The sequence below is a fragment of the Tupaia chinensis genome, unplaced genomic scaffold (genome assembly GCF_000334495.1).
Source record: "Tupaia chinensis unplaced genomic scaffold, TupChi_1.0 Scaffold000092_1, whole genome shotgun sequence".
Classification (NCBI taxonomy): Eukaryota; Metazoa; Chordata; class Mammalia; order Scandentia; family Tupaiidae; genus Tupaia; species Tupaia belangeri.
In genome coordinates this window covers 27,551-42,167 of record NW_006159554.1, presented here as the reverse complement: position 1 = coordinate 42,167, position 14,617 = coordinate 27,551, and the positions used below count along the sequence as shown (strand labels likewise).

Below are 14,617 nucleotides of genomic sequence, written 5' to 3'. Positions count from 1 at the left end.
CATAGTTTTTAACACTACATTACTGCATTCAAAATTTTAAAAAAGAATTGTTTCGAGAGAATTTTCTTATCAGACATATGTGCTTGCCAGAGAGACAGACAGAAATTGAGACATCATCCCCCCCCAGGGGAATGACCATGCCACAATTTCATTTCCATTCTCAACTCAGGATTTTTGGCATGCACAAAATACACTCAGCATGAGTTTCAAGCCCCTGAATTCAAGACTCAAACTGGTTTGCTATGTGCAGTTCAGTGCCTTAAGCAGTATGCCACCTGCTGGCCCTTGAAACTTAAAATTTTTATCTGTTGTTTAAAAATGATCAGGATTTGTTATTTTTTAATAAAGCATTCAATAAAAAAATTTATAGTTAAGGCACAGAATGATGTTCTGTATGCCAAAATGAGAGCTATCTAATATTTTTAAATATATTTTAATTTATTTTATACATTCAATTACTATACATCAATTAGCTTGTAAAGTGAATTTTCCAACATGAATACATTTCACACAAGTCCAATTGGGGATACTACACACATTATCAGCACAGATAATAATCCATTTCTGCCTCATAAATTTTATAAACTATGCTACATATGAGAGCTATTTGATATTTAAATTTATTTGTTTCAACTCTTATAAACTGTCAGTAGTTTATTATAATTTTCCTGACTATTAAAATATTTTGCATTATATCTTGTTCATTTCCATTTATGGTTTTTGTTCACCACTGGGGAATTTATAATGCTTGATATTCACTTGAAGTTGACTGGTTTAATTCTGCTTTTTCACAATTAAAATTGTTAATAAGTTATAGTGTCTTCATAGTGTTGTTTTTTTGTTTTTTACCTTTTTGCCATAGGGCACATGTGCTTTCCAGAGAGAGACAGAGAGAAGGGAGGTGAGAAATCACCCCCTGAAGGGAATGGCCATGTTGTAATCCCTTTTCCTCCATTCCTGTCTCAGAATTTTGGGCACATAGGTACATGAACCAGGAGTGATTTTCAAGCCATCAGATCTGGGACTCAGACTGCAGTTCACCATGTTGGAGTTCAGAACCTTAACCACCATGCCATCTACTGTCCTTCTCATTTTAAAGTCAGGATACTAGTGAGACTGATGCTGATTAATTACCCAACATCACGAACCTAGCAATAGTTTTGCTATTTTTTCTTTGTTTGTTTTGCTAAGCAAGAACATTAAGGAATCACTCACACACACATATACATACACGATACATTACCCTATTTTATTACAACAATTTCATAAAAAAAACACTATAATAAAAATTTAGGTCTGGGACTCAAATTACAGTGAACCACATGGAAGTCCAGCTCTCAACCATCATGCTACCTGTCAGCCCCTGGTTTTCAACAATGATGCAAATAACATACAATGGCGAAGAACATTACTTTAATAAATAGTGCTGGACATAGTGGATATTCATGTGAGAAAGAACAGATTACAATCTTAAATGTAAGGCACAAAACTATAGACAAAAAAATAGGGAAAATGCCTTAGGTATTGGTTTGTCTGAGCATAGGTTTGTTGAAGAAGACCTAAAAACCAGAGGCAACAAAGCAGAAAGAGACAACTGATAGTATACCAACTTAAAATGTTTCTTTTTTAAAAAGTTTTTTATTAATTAATTTATTAAAAAATTTATATACAATCACATTTTTTAGCTTACATTGTGAACATTTCAATATGTGAACATTTCTCCTCAGTCCCGTTGATCAAAATATCTTCAACCAATAACACCACACCTCCCCATACCCTTGTCAATGTTCTACCTCCATATCCCTTCTTCAAATGTCCTTCCTTGGGAAAACAAAAATATTTTTGAACAGCAAATAATCAACACAATGAAGAGACATTCTGCAGGAGAGGGTAAACTTATTATCAAGCTATTCATCTAATGAAGGATTAATATTAAGAGTATATGAGAAATTCAATAAACTCAATAGCAATAAGAAAAAAAAATAGCCCTGATTACAAAATTAAGTCAAGACATGAGCAAATATGCACAGATGTTTTACAAGGACAAAGGAACAAAATGAATGGGCTTCAGGAGAGAACGGGTGTAGGGTTTTCTATCTTTAAAGCAAAAAAGTTAGTTACAGAAGCAAAGCAAGCAGGTTAATTAGTCTTGAGGGTAAGTTCTGATTACAATGAAATTTTAATGGCTTCTCTGGTTCTGGTCAAGGTTCTTCAGGCACCTGGGAGTGAGGCTTCTTTGGATTCTATCTGTACTCGGGGGAGGGGGAGAAGAAAGCATAATTTCTAAAATGAAATCACCCTTTCAAAATGGAGTCACACTTGCTTCATTCTCCACTTCTCTAGGAGGCGCTCTTCTAAGATGGGGTCATGCCTGCTTCACCATAAGGCACATGTGCTCACCAAAGAGACAGAAACAGAAACTGAGATATTACCCCCAAGGGGGGGGAAGCTATGCCATAATTCTTTCTCTTTCATTTTCTTCTCAGGATTTTGGACAAACACACACACACACACACACACACACACACACACACATCCAGTGTGATTTTCAAGGCCTCAGTCCAGGACTCGAAACATGACCAGACATGTGGAGGTCAGCACCTTAAACATGATGCTACTTGCTGGCCTCTTTGAAACAATGTTTTTTTAAATCAACAATGCTGTGCCAATGGGTGGTGTGCTGAAGGTTCTAGATTCCATAAGATCAATTAAGTAGTTGAAGTCGCTGACTGGATGGCTGAAAGTACATGCCAAGCATGTGTTTATGTGTTCTCAAAATCCCAAAGAAAATGGGGGAGAAGGAGTTGTTCTTTCTCTTTCTCTCTCTCTTCGTCTCTCTCTAGTGGCAAGTGAATGTGCCCTGTAGCTAAAACTAAAACTAAAATAAATCCTGATTAACTGTATTCTGAGTCAATAGTTTGAAGTAGTGTATGTTATCAAAGACTGCTCAAGAAGTTCTCTGAGGGTCCCTTAGCATGAAGCAATTCCTCCTCCTGCTATGGCTGTTTTGGAATGGGGTTGTGCTCCACTAAAAGATCAGCAAAGTATCAAATGTATTATGTCAAACATTAGCAACTTGTTTAAAAATTCTACATCCCCATATTGGCCACCTCAAGATGAAAACAGATAACTTCCTAAATAGCAACTGAATTTAATTTTCTGATATAAAACATAAAAACCACAGGGAAATATAGAAATTCAAATACAAGTAAAATAAGCATGTCATAAATTATAAACAATAAACTGTTTCTGGGACAAATGGATGGATGACAAATGGTCTACTATGTAAATTTTAGAATGAAGCAGACAAAAGTTGGAAGGCTGATTAATTTCCCCCTCTTTCTCCTGCTTCACTTTGTCTCCTTGGGTATCCAATGTCCACAATGTCAAATTGTGTATCAGTAACTGCATTATTAGTGTAGTGTCTTTTTATGACTCTTCACTTAATGTATCGAGTTCAGCAACGGTTTCATCAAAAGCTGTCTTTTCAAGAGCAGGCTTTCTCTGGAGAGTTCAGAATCTTATAACAGAACAAAGAGAAGTCAAGGGCCAGATCCAATCTGATAGAATGTATGGGTCGCATGTCCTTTTTCCTGATTTCAGAAGTGTCTTGTTATGGTTGTTTTGACTGATCCTCGATACCTTTCTTATCATCATCATAAGCAACCTCAGCCAAGTAACAGTAGTACTCACTTTTCACTTTGAAGTAGAAAACTTTACTCTTTGCTTGGGAAGCATGGTGGATCAAGAACTTTTCCGAAAGAGACAGTGTATAATTGTAGGTATATCTTTGTTTGGTCTCAACTTTTTCTCTGTACTCTCAAGCCACCTGCTCTTTTTTTTCTCAGCACATTATTTTTAATGTTTTTCCATTGTTTTCAGACAGAAGATATAAATTAATATAGTTTGTTGTCCACTCCATCAGCATTATTCCCATATTCAATCTTTGGAAGGCTCAGAATAAGTGAAATTATTGGAGCCTCAACCCTTTTATAACCAAGACCTATACAGTGAGGACCACATGTATATTAAAATGCTGAGTTTATGAAGTGAAGTTAATGTCAGCATCAAGAAGCTGACCCTGGGTGCTCACTGCTCACAAGGGGATTATAGAAATGTGCTTCGTAGACAAGCCTTGGGTGTCTAAAGGCCACAACAATATATTAAACACAGAAGATGGCCATACCTCAATCCCTTCTCCATTCTTCTCTCAGGGTTTTGATCATTCATGCAGTTGTGCTGGCATAATTTTCAAATTTCCAGGATAAGGACTCGTTCTATGATCAGCCATGTGGGAATCCAGTGCCTTAACCACAAAGTTAGTATCTTTTAAAGCACAGTAAAGAAAGCTCCCTTTGAAGCCTCAAAATATATAAGAAAAATGTGGCTATGAGATTTTGCAGTAGTTCAGGAATATTAGGTTCAACTCTGAATATAACAAGAACAAGTAAGAATTTATATCCAAAGAGCAAGATGAGAGTAATTGATAGAATTACTATTGATAGAAAATAACTAAATGGCAACATTACAGGTAATAGAAATGTTGGCCAAATGCATTTACATATATTATATACAAGTGTGCAGATAGGACTGGGAGAACTTTCAACAGCCTGATTATACTTTTACAAAGCAGGGACCAACAAATGGCATAGTGGTCAAGGCACTGTACTCCCATGTGGTCATCATTCAAGTCCCAGGTCCAGTGGCTTGATAGTCACTCTTTGTGCTCCAGTAATTGGTTTCAGTCTGATTTTAGCCCAGCCAACAGGGAATCCCAAATTTTTCTGAGACTAGAAATGGGGGCATAGTGAAAATTTACCAGACCACAGAAAGCAAAACCACAGTAACTAAAATATGCAGAGCTCATTTTCTATGAACCTATGATGAGGTCTAACTCCCATCTCAGCATAGAGGTTAAGGCAATTGAATCCCACAAGACTGACTATGTGGTTTGAGTTCTGAATTGAGTGGCTTGAAAAACATGCCAGGTGGGTATGCCTGCATGCCCAATAATCCCCAGAATGGAGGAGAAGGGATTGTGGCATGATCATTTACATAACTGCTTAGGTCTCACTTTCTTTTTCTCTCTCTTTCTCTCTCTGTTTCACTATGGCAAGTGCATACACCCTATAGAAAAAAAAAAAGGAAAAAAGTAACAATAAAACATAAAAAACAAAGTCAACAAAAGTAGAGTTACGATTGCATAAAATCTTTGGTTTAGCATGCTTAATTAACTAATCAAGGGAGCAGCAGATGGTGTAGCAGTTATGTCACTGGACTTCCATATGAACAGCTACAGTTCAAATCCTGGACATGGTGGCTTTAAAACCATGTGAAGAATGTGTGGCTGCATGCCATGAGATCCTGGGAGGATAATGGAGAATAAGGAATTGGGGCATGGGCATTCACTCTGAGAGATGATTTCTCACTTTCTCTCTCACTTTGTCTCTCTCTTTTCCACACACCCTAAAGCAAAAACTTCTCAAAAACAAAAATCAGAACATTTGAATATTTAAATTAAGGTTGAGTTTTAAGATACTAAGATTAGAGTAATTCCATAGAGAATGAAGAAATAATAAAAGACATACATAACGCTAACTAAATAAGAAACAAAAAAGAACTTTATTTTAAAAAAAGAATCTCAAAGTGTAGTTTTAAGTAATATTCTTTTAAAAAAATCAAAATTTCCAAATGGAAAATAATTATGAAGACCAGTTAACTGCAGAGAAAAATGTGTTTGTAAATTGGTAAGAACACAGGTGTAATCAATAATTGACTAGATGTGAATTTAATGTTTTATTGTCAACAAAAACATACTTAAAAACACTTTTTTTCAGGGTTAATGTAGCACTGTATAAAGCTATAGAAAAGCAACCCAAAGGTACCTGAAATTTGCCAAATGGTTAAGAAACTGACAAGTCAGATGCTATTTATTTATTTCTCTTTAAATAATTTGTTATTTAATTTTATTTATTAGTATTATTATTATTATGTGTGTAATTTGCAACAGGGCATGTGCACTCACCAGATAGGTAGGGGTGGGGAAGTAAGAAAGCAAGCCACAGTTCTGAGATTTCAACCATGACCAGCCATGTGAGAATCCACCGTCTTAGATACCATGCCACTGCTGGCCCTGCCAGATGCTATTTTAAGGTTCCAGAACATAGGGAAAATAAGAAACGCTTCAATCATGGTTTCTGGACCTACATAGAAATGAGATGACATGTGAGGTACATCCAATTCTCGAAGGGCTATGAAGGGTAGTATAAGCATGGGGAGTGTAAGTCACAATTGAGCACTATTCATTCTAATAATGCCAGGAGAGTATACTACATTCTCATCACAGAAAATGTGAAATACTTCAGGTGACATACATGTTAACTGCCTTTGTCCAATTGTTCCATGTTCTCTTTAAAAATCCAAAAACTGCTTTGTATTTTATAATTATATATATGTATACATATATATAATTTGTATGTATATATTTTATAGATCTATATTCTCTAATATTCTATATATAATTTTTAAAATGTATAAAAATAGTGAATGTGTGCACTCCTCATTCACATCCATCAAAATATTTGTTGTCTTCTCCATACATTCATGATCCTCCTTTAAAGTCACCTCTGTTCAGGTGAGCATTATTCACAGCAGCTCCATGTATCAGTGCAGGAGAATCTCTGAATCGCTGTCTAGGGCTAGACCTTTATGTCTTGTGGCTTGGCTGAATGGTTTGTCCTGAATCACATGACTTGACTGGATTTCCTAATGCTATCTTCTTTGCTTAGGTGTATATTGAAGAACTACCAGTATATATTGTCTGCGTGTATGTATGTGCGTGTGTGTCCCAAATCCTGAAAGAATTGAGAAGGGATTGCAGTGTAGCCATTTGCTCTGGGGAATGATTTCTCACTTTCCCTCTCTCTCCCTGTCTATTTTTCTATGCAGTTAATGCACAAATCCTATAGTAGAAATCTATAAATAAACAGACAAACTGGGGAAGCAAGTGGTTAAGGCATGGGATCCCATATGGCTAACTGTGCAGTTAAAATTAGATCCTGAGAGGAGAGTGGAAGAGAAGGGATTGCTACATAGCCATCTTCCCTGGGGAGTGATTTCTCACTTTCCCTCTCATGTCTCTCTTCGGAGACTGCAGTGGCCTTATAGGAAAATACTTCAATAAGTAAAAAATATGACAACTACCTGCTATTTTGCTATTAATAAATTGTTATAGGAGGGCTGGCAGGTGGTGTGGTGGTTAAAGGCTCAGGATTCCTACATGGCCAACCATGGTTTGAATCCCAGACCTGGTGACTTACTTTCTCACTTACCCTTTCTCTCTCTTTGTCTGGTCTAGTTAAAAACTAATAATTACAAATGGAATTAAATAAAAAAATTATTTAAAGTAAATAAGTAAATTGTTATAGAAAGCAGTTAATCAAATGTAAATTATTCCCTTTGTGCTGTTTTAGCAAATCCCTGACCTTCACTACTGATGACTGTCACTTTGTGCTCTGTACCTGGGGATTGGAATGCTTAGTTTAGCACTTGAAACTCTCTCTGACGTCCACCTTACTATCACTCATTTCATCATTTCAGTAGTTAAGTTCTGAGCAGAAAATAAACAACCTTTCTTTTCAAGCAGTCTAACTGGCCCAATTGAAAACACCTGTGTCTCTCTCAACTTTTTAATTTTTTTTACTTTGGCATTGTCTTCCAGGAGAGACTGTGATATATGGGTAAGTGCCTCATCTATTTTATTCATTTTTCTTTCTCCTAACTCTCTCCTGCTCACTGAGGGCACATGAAGAATATGATAAACCTACTGCAAATACTGAACACCTTGGCACAGTCCTGAAGTGTCCACCCTTCAGGAAGTGTGTGAGTGTTAGTGCTGCCCTCCCCACTATAGGGAAAAGTACTGGCTATGCCTTTCTGGAAAGCAGCTCAAAGCAATTCTTTGGAGGACTTTATGAAGGGGCATCCATCCAATAGCAGTGAAGGGAATACTGTACTACTTTTATTTCCATGATTTCACTTTTCATTGGTTGCTAAGGAAGCTATACACCCCGTGAACCATGATTACATTTCTCTGAAGTACCTGGCAGTTTGGAAAACAAAGTGTGTGTGTGTGTGTGTGTGTGTGTCTGTGTGTGTTCATACATATGTGCCCAAAACCCAAAAGGAGAAATGGAGAAGAGATTGTAGTGTGATCATCCTGGGAGGAGGGTTCCTCTCTTTTTCTCTCTCTCATGCACCCTCCAGAAAAAAAAATTAAAGCCCCAAAGATAGCCAAGTACATTTGAAATGTTCTTCTGTGTTCCTTCCAGGTTACATTGATCATATGCTAGTTAATTACACTTTACTAGATCTTGGGAAATGTTAAAAACATGAATATGAAAGATAGAAATCAAAAGTGTCAGTACAACCACACATTAAAATAAAAGATAGAGAGGGACCAGCAGTTAGAGTAATGGCTATGCCGCTGAACTCCCACATAGTCGATCGCGGTTCAAGTCCCAGACCCAGTGGCTTAAACTCATGCCGGGCGCGTGTGTGTGCATGCCCAAGACCCCGAGAGGAGAATGGAGGAGAAGGGATTGGGGCATAGCCCTCCCCCCTGGGGGGTGATTTTTCACTTTCTGTGTCTCTGTCTCTCTCTGTCTGTCTGGTGAGCACATGCACCCTATAGCAAAAACCTCTCCACAAAATAAATAAATAAATGATAGAGGATAGTACTGATGTTCTGTCAGTGTGATAAGCCATGCTCATATATTTCTGTGTATGACTTAGCTTATGTTCTCCAGAAAACTAGCTTTTCTTGATTCTATATCTAAAACTTTCCTTAAATTTCAAAGCCAATGAAAAATTAGGTCCTTTTGGAGCAGTGGTATGTCCCCTGTGGGTCCCTTCAGGAACCTAGTTCTGGGAGATCTGTCTGCACCAGGTGTGGACCACGATATCCACACCTGGAAACATTAGTCCCTGAAGCAGGACCTCAAGTTTATATTTTAATTCAAAACTGAGTCTGCAAGTAGCAAACTGGGAACTCCTGCTTTGCCACACTGGAAAACAGCTCAAAGCAGTTCCTTGGAGGACTTTATACAGGGGCATCCATCTGATAGCAGTGAAGGGAATATTGTACTATCTACTTTTATCTATATCCTTTCACTTTTCACTTGTTGCTAAGAAAGCTATAAACCCTGTGAACTGTCTTCTTGGGAACCAGGTTTGTTGGCTGTGCTTTTTGTTTAAAAGTGACTTAAAGAGTCACTTTAAGTTACTTTTTCCCAAAAAGAGAAGATGTGCTTAAACACCAGTGAGATGAGCAGCGACATCTTTATTCAACACCAAAAAGTCTGAGTCTGATGTGAAAAAAGCTCTCCTGGAGCTAGTTTGGAATCCCTTCCCCTCCTAGTGGCTGGCGGTGGGTTCATGCTCACTGAGAGAATGACACTCTCCTAGTCTTTCATCTTGATCTGCTTAGTCTCCAGCTGCTTTGACTAGGTGGGTCCTGGTGCTTTGTGGGCAAGGACACCACCTTCGACACCTGAGTCGCCCAAGTATGAAAGACCCACTGCTGCATTGTTCACCAGGCTATGGGTCACAGTGGGAATGAGGACATACAAGTTCTGTTCTGTGATATAGTTCTTATTACCAGCTGGTGTTCACCTGTTGTACTGTGATTACCATGTGCACAAAGTGGTCTTGGGAAGTCCCAGAGATCTGGCTAGTGCAGGTGACAGGCTTAATCTCCATGGTAGTTACTGTGGGGTGGTGATTAAGATGGAATGTGTAGAGGTCAACAGGTGCTATGGTGGTTGAGGTGTGGGACTCTCCTACAGTTTCAGTCATGAACCTGGAGATTTGCTTTCTCACTTTCCCATGCTCTCTCTTTTGCTCCCTGGTGAATTAAAATAATGATGATGATGATAAATAAAATGAAATAAATAATTCTTTAAAAAAAATATGGAGTGTGTAGACAAGGAGACATGATTGCTCTGGGCAACCTCTCTTCCTGGGTGAAGGTATGTCTGGGCTTGAGGTGACAGGCTCAGACTCAGATGACAGTGGCCTTACCTGAACAGGGTCTCTGAAGTCCAGGCTCCACTAGAGCAAGCAGATAGCACTCCACATGGTTGGGAGAGGCCCAGCACTCCCAAAAGAGAGCAGTCCCACAGTGTCACTAGCACAAGGCAGCCCCAGCCTGTCTTTTCCTAAAAGCCTGCTCTTTAATTTGCTTTCACACAGAGGATCAATCCTCCTGATGAACCTTTGTCTAGTTCTCCCTGGCAAAGGGTGAGGAGCCAAAGAGGAGACATGAGGAATGTGCAGGACGAGACCACCAGAATAAGACCAGGGTCTTTATCTGGACATGGCCTTGGGTGGCTTGATTGTTATGAGCAGAATGTCTTGGGATTGTTTTGAGTTGAATGTTCCAAAGTATTGTTATAACAATCTGATAAATTCAGTAAGGACATAAAACCTTACATCACCGAAGTCTTTGGTGTGTGTATAAATACTAGCAATAAAGTACATTTGGAGCTGACCAGTATTGACTGGCAGTCCTCCCGTTTCTATCCTGTCTTCTTGTCTTTCTTTAATCCTCACCCCCCAACTCAGGAAATGTTCGCTGTTGGTGGGTCTGACAGTAAAGTGATGCTGGGATGAAATGATAATTCAGAGACAGTGGCAGACTGATCTCAGCCAGCTTTGTACACTGTCTTGTAGTATGGATTGTTTTTAGCAGTCAATGTGATTGCTTCTACAATTCTGCACAAAAACGAGGTGGCTTCTAATTTTCCTTTGGGTTGTCTCCACCTGAAGTTTTCTTTTCATTTAATGACTACATATTGTGACATTAAATTTAAGTCAGGTAATATCACAGTCAATTTTTGCACCATAAAGACCCTGTTCCTGGGAAATAAATGAACAGAAGTTTGCAGTCCTGATGGCTCATGTCAGGGAGGGCTGTGGTGGCATGAGCTGTGGGGTGGGCTGTGGTGTCCGATGTATCTGTGACGGCTGTGTTATCTGGAATGCCCATGGTCAGAAAGCAGCTGCACTAACTTCTCAGGGGCTCAGGCACCTCTTGCTTCTCCCTGTTCTGGCTGCATAGGGAGTGAATGTTACTTTGATGTTTGCTGAGAGATCTGAATGCAAACATGCAGAGAAGCTGTAGCAGTGGTGCCTGAATCTCAAAAAGGCTGGAGATTGTGCAGGTAGAAGTCATTGCTGCTTCATCAAGTGGGGTGGCATAGGTGGCTGCGAAAATGTGGTGCCATGGCACTGCCTGGGGAGCAAAGATCTCCAGGTGGGACTGAAGATGAAGCCCAAGAAGCCCAAGCCCACTTCCAGAGCCATGGAAGCAGCAATGGTCACTAAATGTCCCTTCATCAGGTGCTCAAGTCATGGCCCTCCAGAAGTGTCATGGCCAAGCTTCTCTAGCCACACAATCCACTGGTGGTGTGTCCCTTCCTACAGAGAACTGTCACTGGCACTGCACTGGGCTGTGAGAGGGTGCCAAGGGAAGGCAGAAGTCTGTGGGGGTGGGGCTAAGTAACAAACCACTGCTAATTTTTCTGTTAATTAAAAATTGCTCTAAAAATATATCCCTTCATTTTTTTCTACAAGGTTTTTGTCATAGGGCACATGCACCCACTGAAGAGAGACAGAGACAATGAAAAGGAAAATGATAAATAACCCCACAGGGAAGATGGTCATACTGCAATCCCTTCTCCATTCTAGTTTTGGGATCTTGGGCATGCACCACACATACTGGTATGCTTCTCAAGCCACTAGGTCTGGGACTTAAACCAGGGTTAATTATGTGGGAGTCCAGCACCTTTACCACCACTATGCCATCTGCTGGCCCCTAGCCAATCAATTTTAAGAAAAACATTTTTCTAACTTGATCATCTAAAACATGTCTAATCTCAATAGAGATGTACTTTAAGTATAAAATATACAATGGGTTTAAAAGATTTTGTATAAAAAATTAGTGTACAGCACTTTTATAATCATACTGAATATGTGTTGTGATGGAAGTACTTCATTTGAATAAAACAATAAAATTTTTCCAAACTTCAGGGCTCTTATGGTGTCAGACTCGGTCATTGCAAGGTGTACCCACCACACACACTAATAAGAGTATGACCAAGGCAGTTCTACATCTTGTGACTTTCACATATCCTTATGGCCTCCCTCACTCCTTTGCTGCTTCTGACGTAGGGTGAGGCTGCAGTCATGTCCCTCCCTGCCCAATGAAGATATGTTAAAGACCTACTACTGGTACCTGGAACTGTGGAAATACAGTCATTCCAGAGCTAATTAACATGAGGTCACTGAGGTGATATGGAACCCGATATGATAAGTGTCTTTATAAAAATGAAAAAATGCTTTGTGACCAACCAGAAATTGGAGTGAGATAGCTGCAAACCAAAAACTGCTAAAGATTCAATACCAAAACCAGAAGCTGACAAGAGACAAGAACAGAGTCTATGCAGTTGCAGAGCATTCCTGGCCCTGCTGAAGCCTCAACTTCACACTTGTACTATCCTGAACTGTGGAATAAAAGGTTTCTGTTTTTAAAGTCATGTAATTGGCAGTACTTCCTTACAGTAACCCTAGGAAAAGCTACACGTGACAGATCCATTCCCATTAGGAGTGGCTTTCAGAAAAAAAAATGCTTGCTATGGACAGATGTCCCTTGCCACATACAGCTGATGAAGACATTGAGATATTTGAGAGATCAGAGATATTGTTATAAGGAATTGACAATTTTGCTGGAGATTATGGGGATTAAAAGACCTAATGTGGAGGACCTGCAGTTAGCATAATGGCTATGTCGCTGGACTCCCAAGTAGTCGACTGCGGTTCGAGTCCCAGACCTGGTGACTTAAAAACATGCCAGGCACATGTGCATGCGTGCCCAAGATCCCAAGAGGAGAATGGAGGAGAAGGGATTGTGGTGTGACCATCCCCCCGGGGGGTAATTTCTCATTTTTTGTCTCTCTGTCTCTCTCTGTCTTTCTGGCAAGCGCACGGACCCTATAGCAAAAACCTCTCCAAAAAAAGGAAAAAAAAGAAAAAAGACCTAATGTGGGAGAAAGGGCTTTCAAAAGATGTTGAAGTCAAGCATATCTGGTACTTTTCTGCTAATCTCTTAAGAAAAATAGACCCTGGGACTAGCAAATGGTGTAATGGTTACATTACTGGACTCCCATGTAGTCAATCGTGGTTCAAGTTCCAGACTGGTGGTTCAAAACTCACACCAGTCACACGTGCATGTGTGCTCATAATCTCAAGAAGAGGAATAGAAGAGAAAGTATTGTAGCATGGCTATTCCCAGGAGGGGGGGTTTCTTGCTTCCTGTCTCTCTGTCTCTTTCTGTCTCTCTGCAAGTGCACATGCCCTATAGCAAAACATCTCTCTAAACCAAAAGAAAAATAGGTCCTCATACAGTTCAAAATAAACCCAAGAAAACTCTGTAAGTACTGAATTTTTCTCTTCTCATTTCCTTATTTGGTATCAGAAACTCTGGTTGTCTCAGTTTACCAAAAAGAAATCTAACTGTTCGCTTTGAGATTACATAGACTAATTTACAAGTATATAGATAAGTGTAGAAGAGGAATCAGGGTTCCTGACATTGATATGGGGCTGGAGAGAAAAGCAGAGCAATGCAACTGATTTGAAAAGTAACACCTTGGACTTTGAAATGAGGAATCCAGGTCTTGAGTAACTCTGGATATGATTTACAATTTTAAATATGATACCACGTCTTGGGATGGAATTTCCGAGGCTGATAGAGGAAGGCAAAAAACTAGAGAGGGAGAAAAATCCTTAAATTTAATTTGGTAAATTAAAATTTTATGAAGAAAATTGAAAGTACAAAGGAAAGCCCAATAATCACCACTAAGTACAAAGGAAAACCGAATAATCACCGCTTGGTAGATAAGTTTACTTAGAAAAAAACAGCACTAGCAGGGCAATCTCAATATGAACTTACACCAATTATATTTAAATTTCTTTAAGAAATAAAGGACCTTTTTTATTCAAGGTGTTTCTTGGCAATGTGACCTACCTCTTTGCCTGCTTTCCTACCTTTTTGCCCACTTTACCACCACCCTTTGTCTTCTGGAAGCCTAGAGGCAATGACAGTTACAGTAGTGCTACTGGCTGCTCCACAAAGAACAGTAAGAACAAAAAATAGTATCCAAAGGTATTTTGGTACCAACAGTGTTATCTATAGCAAGAAAGATGAGCAGTCTGTTTCAACTGATGAGATTTCCAAAATCAGAGAGCCAAGACAATGTCAAAGAAAATACAAAAAATAAAAAATAAAAAAGACTTGTTTGATATTATTAAGAGCATGAAATTTGAATTAAGTACTGCAAATGTACAAACAACAAAGTCACCTAATAGAAGGCCACTTGCAAATTTGGAGGTTACAATTGGCAGACTTAAGAAAACTACAGAAGATACAACAAAGAAGAGAAAGGAGCAGTTCATTCCTGAGTTGGTGGCGGCTCCATCAGCTGTTGCAGAATCCCTTCCTTTCAACAAGCAGAGTACCAAATCAGAACTTCTCAGGCAACTCTGGCAGCATGAGAAAGAC

General features: G+C 39.1%; 1 pseudogene; it reads right to left on the bottom strand.

Annotated features, from left to right (window-relative positions):
- Positions 1-3,222: 3,222 nt before the first annotated feature.
- On the bottom strand, positions 3,223-11,047 carry LOC106734307 (14-3-3 protein zeta/delta pseudogene; annotated as a pseudogene).
- Between the last annotated feature and the right edge of the window lie 3,570 nt (positions 11,048-14,617).